The sequence below is a fragment of the Tiliqua scincoides genome, chromosome 2 (genome assembly GCF_035046505.1).
Source record: "Tiliqua scincoides isolate rTilSci1 chromosome 2, rTilSci1.hap2, whole genome shotgun sequence".
Classification (NCBI taxonomy): Eukaryota; Metazoa; Chordata; class Lepidosauria; order Squamata; family Scincidae; genus Tiliqua; species Tiliqua scincoides.
Genome location: NC_089822.1, coordinates 163,212,972 through 163,219,783, shown reverse-complemented (window position 1 = coordinate 163,219,783; position 6,812 = coordinate 163,212,972).

Sequence of the window (6,812 nt, the reverse complement as noted above, 5' to 3'; positions counted from 1 at the left end):
ACAAGTTTTTGCTTGGAGAATGCAAATATTGGTTATAATGTACATTTGATTTAAACATGCTTCTCTGGTTTTTATGCCACTTCAACAGTGATCACACATCACACAAGAAAGAGGTTTGCATAGGTAGTGTTTAGGCATAGGATCTTATGCAAAAGGATTCTAAGAAGAATATGAACTGTCTATTCACTGGGACTGTGGCTGCAAGCCTACTTGCACTCACCTGGGAATCAGGCCCATGGCTTGTGTGGGGTTTACTTCTGAGTAGACATGCATGAACTTGCATCATTAGTCTTGGGTAAGCATGCCCATGATTGTAACCTGAATGTGTTCTATGTAAAAATGCCCTAACAGCATATTATTAAGCACTATTTGATTTCTTATTCCTTAGGCACACAATTTATATTTTGCTTGAACACAACTAGAATGGATTCAGAGGCACAGAACAAACCAAGTTGTTTGCGCTTTGCATAGCAACATGTGCCAGTTTCGCCTGGGTTTGAAGTTTGCCATTGGCAAATGAACGAACACAGCTTCATCCCTTTGGCAGCCCAAAGTTTAAACGCTCTGCAGCCAGCAATCTCCTGCCTCACACATTTCCCAGATAATTACAGATTAGGCCAGGCTAATTTTTATTTTTGCAAAGCTGTCGGAGATCTATGTTTGTTATTATTTTCTCCTAGGTTGCCACTTGCATAAATACATATGTAAAGCCCTTTGATCTGCAGGCATAATGACACAGATTTATCAAATGTTTGCCTTTTTCTGTCTCTTTAAAAAGCTTGATTTATGGAGTGCAATCCCTGTCGCCCTTCCCTCTCTTGAAATATGAAGTGTTCATGAATAGCTAAGGTAATATTTAATATCCTCCCCAAGAAGCCTTTGCACTTCCTAACAAATGAACTACAACCTAACCAAATGGCTCACATCTGTTTAGCCTCCTCTCTTTTTAACTAAACAAATTAGCATTAGAATACCTGGGAGACAACATACAAAGTCCCCTTTCTAGATGACAGAACACAGACAATTATTAGCAAGGGGGAACCCGTCCTGAAAAGCTCCAGCCTGACTTGAGCAGATGTTTCCACATCTCCTGTAGTGTCCCTGAATGAGTCGTACCCTGGCGGACAGACTGCCTGGTCTTTTGAAGTGGGCCAGGCAGTCCATTCGCAGGCCACCTCTGAATGAAACTTGCTTGCTTAAATGTTTCTTTTAAAACCCCTTTCTGGCAAGTGAGTGCTTTCCTGCTAAAGGGCCTAAACACTTGCTCCCCCATCCTCTCCAAGTGTGTATTTGAAACAAAAGTTCCCCCAAGATATAGCTGGGCAGAATGTTTATTATTATTTTTTTTTAGGCACTGCTGTAAGCTTCTGATTTAAAAGCCTATCAACGTCTCGTTTTCCTCGTGGGCCCTATAAAGCCTAGCTGCCAGTTCACAGAGCCACAGAGCGGACTTCATTCAGGCACTTCCTGTAAAAACAAAGAGTCTTCAGAAAAAGAGATGCCACCATGTCTGTGAGTGACTTGTCAGACTCTGCCCCAGATTCTAGAGGGTCTTGGGCAAAACTATGCACCTTATGGTCCATTTCATTCTTCTAATCAAGCATGCACATTTAGCTGCTCTTCTCACAGTCTTTTCAGATAGTTTACCTATATCTGCTCTGCTGAAAGTTAAACTCTTTACTTCTTTTCTTTTCTTATGGTTTGGTTGCTTATGGCAATGAGGCCAACTGAAGTGGCAACAGATAGGTGGGGGATGTCCATCTCTGCCCACCTGCTTGCCTCCGCTGCCCCTCCTCCTTCCACTCCCTGGCTTACAAAAAGAAGAGGAGGATGGATGGAGAGGAAGAGGGAATATGGAGGGGAGTGCCAAACTAGAACATTGGAGAGTGGAAGGAGCAGAGGCTGGCACATCATTGAGTAAGCCAGCGGCAGCATTCAGCATGCTGCCTCCGGAGGTCTTGAGCCTGCCATGGGTTACAACCTAGTGAGGTAGTAAACTTATGTTTCAAGTGCCACTTCTGAACACAGTTAGGGCTTGCATGATGCAATACTCCACCATGGAAAAAAGAGACTTAGGGCGCAATCCTAACCAATTTTCTAGCACTGATATAGCTGTGCCAATGATGTGATATGGAAGCCCCACTCCACCGACATGTGCAGCATTTGTCTACACTGACAAATACTCTCGCCAGGGTGACTTTCTCCCCATGGTCTAAAACAGGTGTGTCAAACATAAGGCCCACAAGCCAAATGCAGCCCCAGGAAGTAATTTATCCGGCCGCCATTATAACTGGACTCTCCCAGCTTGATAATTGGGCTCTCTCATATCTTGAAATTATGCACAAGTTTTGCACATTTTCTTTTCTGTCAGTTGCAGTGAATAGGTTTCTATGCGAGACCGAAGTGCTTATTTCTGGCCATCATCGGCCTAATGATGTCACTTCTGGCCTCAGCAAGCACCATGCATGCTAACTTCAGCCCTCTGTATGAAATGAGTTTGACACCAGTGATCCAGAATGTTGGGTACCCAGCATCCCTAACCACAGTGATGATCCCCTCCCCAGATACAGCATTGATAAAAAATACTGTATGATTGGGGGGGAGGGGGAAAGACTAGGGAGAACCCAACTGGATCTGCTACCTGATGCTGCCCCTGACCTACTACTGTTCATTCCCTCTCCAAGAAGAATGAGTAAAAAAGAAAAATGTAGCCACTTACCTTGCTGCTTCCAATGTGATCCCTTTCAACAAATCAGGAAGTGTGGCTTAAGCTCAGAACTCCCAGGTGTGTGTGCCAGTGGGGCATGTGTTGCATCCTGCAGTTGGAGGGCAGTAACAGAGGCCTCCTCACGGTAAGGAAATGTTTGTTCCCTTACCTTGCACTGCTGTTACCTTGATACTGGGAAGTTGGTTAGGATTGCGCCCATAAACTAGTATGTCAGGGAGAAAGTTATGTTAAAACCCTTCTCTTATATCTAGCTTTTCTAGAATCTTGTTCAGGTATTGGAAATCACGTGACAAGCTTCCAGGGCTTGCTTGCTTGTGTGTGTGTGTGTGTGTGTGTGTGTGTGTGTGTGTGTGTGTCCCCGTCCGTCCGTCCGTCCGTCCCATTGCATAGACCAGGGGTATCAAGTTGTTTCATATAGTGGACTGAATAGCATACATGGCACTAGTGAGGGTCAGAAGTGACATCATTAAGCAGGAAGTGGCATCATTAAGCAGATGATGGCAGAAATAAGTACTTTGTTTTCACATAGAAACTCATTAGCTGCAAATGTCAGAAGAGAGAATGTACCAATTTCATGATACGAGAGAGCCCAATTATCAAGCTGGCAGAACCCAATTATAACGGGGGCTGAATAAATTGTTTCGAGAGGCACATCTGCCTGTGGGCCTTATCAGCCCAATCCTAACCAACTTTCCAGTGCTGATGCAACTGCAGTGCAGGCCTGAAGTAAGGGAACCAACATTCCCTTACCTTGAGGAGGCCTTCGTGATTGCCCCTTCACTGCAGAATTCAGCTCACACCCTGTTTGCACAGCTGCATTTGTAGTAGAAAGTTGGTTAGGATTGGACTTATGTTTGTCACCCCGGACATAGGCTCTTTCCATACTGTGTTAATACCTAAATAGGGCTTAGGTGGAGGGCATTTTTAGTGCGGAGAAGTATTCAACCATGTGAGCTCACTACAGCCTAAAGAGGTACAGTCCAGGATTTACCTCAGTGAGAACTAGTGTCTGGTGAACCATTGTTTTTGTTTTGTTCTTGAGTCATCTTCTAGATAGTGGAGAACTGTTCCCATGTTTCTCCATCCTCCCACCTTTTCTCTAGACAAACCATGAGACATTTCTTTTGTTTCCTTTTTGTGTCATGCATTCCAAAACTTCAGCTCCGTTGTTTCCTCACAATCCTTTTCAGTTTAGTTTAATCCTTCTTAAAAAGTGGTTACCACAACTGGACACAATATTGCACATGAGACCTAAGCAGGGCCAAGGAAAACAGGACTCTGACCCCCTCCTGTCTGGCAGTCAAGGATGCCATTAATGCGACGTCAAATAGTGTCTACTGTACTGAAAGAACATCAAATTGCTGGCTCAGCTTCAGATATTTTCTGTGACTCCTATTTCCTTCTCAGTAATGCTACAGCCCAACCATTTGTCTCCCCAGTTTTATAATTATACATTTGGTACTTCTTTCCAGTGTGTCACACTTAATGTTTTTCTTTGTTGAATTTCATCTTCCTCATTTTTCATCCACTGTAACACATAAAACCCCCATCGCTCCCAAATTAAGTTAAATAAATCCAGATCGTTTTGTTTGATCTCCTCTTTTAGCGGTTCCCCCTACTTTGAATGCAATCTGGTCTCCTGGTTGGAAGGAACAAGGGCTTGCCTTGTTTGCATCTGGATTTCATGTCCTCTTTTGTTCTGCAGAATCACATGCCATTCTTCAAATAAATCAGAACCTCTCAAGTTGGCCCTTAAAGCACTAACAGCTTGGCAGGTAGGTATCCAAAGGACTGCCTTCACCCATATGATCCTGCACCCCAGTGAAGATCTCCTTCAGAGGCTCCCCTGATGTTACCCCTTGACAGAAATGAGGTGGGTAGTTGCTGGAAAGAAGGCCTTTTCAGTGGTGGCACTTACATTATGGCACTTGGTCTGCAGGCATATTCTCCTGGTGCCTTCTTGACTGTCCTTGAGGTATCTGCTAAAATCCACCCTGTTTTCCTGGGCTTTTTGTGATATCTGTTTCCTTTTAATTGTCTGATCCAGTGGTTCTCAGACTTTGAGGTAAGATAAAGTTTACCTCAGTACGTCTTTGTGTGGGAGGGGCTAGGGCAGTGACGCAATCCCCAGGATCGCGCTGCTAAGGGGGGGGCGCTTGTGAGTTACTTTCAGAAGGCAGGGCTGCAGCAGGAAAGTGGGTGCAAAGCACTTCCGTTTTGCAGCAGGCGCTTTGCACCTGCTTTCAGTGAAAGTTCCAAGCCTCCGGGAGCGCTGCGGAGGGCTGCGCAGGGCTCCCCGCACCTCCTGCAGCCTGCTGCAGCCCTGCCTTCTGAAAGTAACTCACAAGCACCCCCCTCACCCCCCCAAATGGACGTGATCCTGGGGATCATTTCCCTGCCTCTCCCCTTCCCCTTCCCCTTAAAGGGACAGGGGAACCTTTACACAAACTGGTGGGTTGCGATCCACCAGTTTGAGAACCACTGGTCTGATCTATATTTTTACTGTTTCTGTTTTTTGTTTAGCTGTAGGTTTATAGTGGCATTTTTCATTCTTCTGTTTTATTCTATCCTTTGTTCAGCACCACCCCCACCAGTATTTTTAATTGCTTTAATGTATGTTGTATTCAGGAGCTTGCAAAACATGAGAAAGACCTCAAATAAATGATTTTTTTCTGTTGTAATGATTGCCCATTGTTTAATTTTACTTAAGGCATCCTTAGGAGACTTGTCAGCTGAAGGGCAGGGTACACAGGCTTTAAATAAATAAATCCTAAGTCATTCCCTCCCTACCCTTCCTAAACACAAACACTAAGTGTTGAGTAGCTTTTGCTAAGTGTTTGTGCCTTGACCTCTTTGAAAAAATCCTTCAGAAACAAAATAGGAAAGAGATACGTCTTAAGCAACAGTTGACATATCCTTCAACTGTTCTTACGGGGCTTAGTTCTTGATAGTTTAATCCAACCAAATTCATAATGTGCACACAATGGGAAATGATGTTCAGGTCACATACGCGTTACATTTTTGGATTCTTTTGCCTTGTACGGCAAGGTTGCAATCCTATGCACACTTTTCTGAGAGTATGTAGACAATGGGACTTACTTCTGAGCAGATAGGCATAGGTTTGTGCTCCAAGATGTACAACCATATCGCACCCATCCCTGCCCTTTTCTCAAGGACGGTCTTAGGTGCTGCAGGGCCAATTAAAAACAATTTTTGCAGGGCCCCAGGGGGCAGGCAGGCCCCTTTGCTGCATGCCCCCCACTTACAAGGACGAGTGGCACGCCTGGGACCAATGCCGCTTGGCACAAAGTACAGAACCCAGAAGTAGCTGGTGGCATCATGACCACTGGCATCGCTAAGGGGGTGTGGGGGGTGCAGGCCGCACCAAGTGATGCGCCGGGGGGGGGTGATGTGCCCTTGGGGGAGGATGCGCTAACATCGTAGGGTTAGGAGCTACTGCATCATGCCATACACTGTTGGTTGTGGAATGGCTGACAGAGTGCAGTGCAAAAAACAGAATGGAAATCACTCCTTTCGTTCAAAGGTTATGGCCAAAAAACTGGAAGGAAAAAATGCATGGAGCCCTATGGAAAGTGAAAGTGAGCTGTATCGCGTGTTTACTCGCGAGTAGGAGTACTTTCCATAGTCTGTCAGAAAGGGCAGGCTGAGAGGAATCCAACGACACCTGAATGGTCCCAATCCAATGAATGCAGCCCTCCAAAAACACCAGAGAAGCTCCCCCCTCCCAGCTGTGAGTCTGAGCCTGAAACGAAGTCACGTGACTGCGTTTACTCGCGAGTAAGCGGACTTGCCTTAGTTAAGGCAGGCTGAGAGGCTCCAAGGGTGTCAGAATGGTCCTCATTTAATGAATGCAGCGCCCAAAAACACAGGAGAAGGAGGTTCCTCCCTCCCAGCTGCCTCCCTCCCAGTCTGTGGAGCCCTATGGAAAGCAAAGTAGCCTCACAGTTGCATTTACTCGCGAGCAGGCAGATGTGCCTTGGCTGGTGGTCAGGCCAGGCAAAGGGGAATGTGAGGACACCAGAAGGGTCCTGATCCGATGGAGCTGGAGTGCAACAAATGCTCC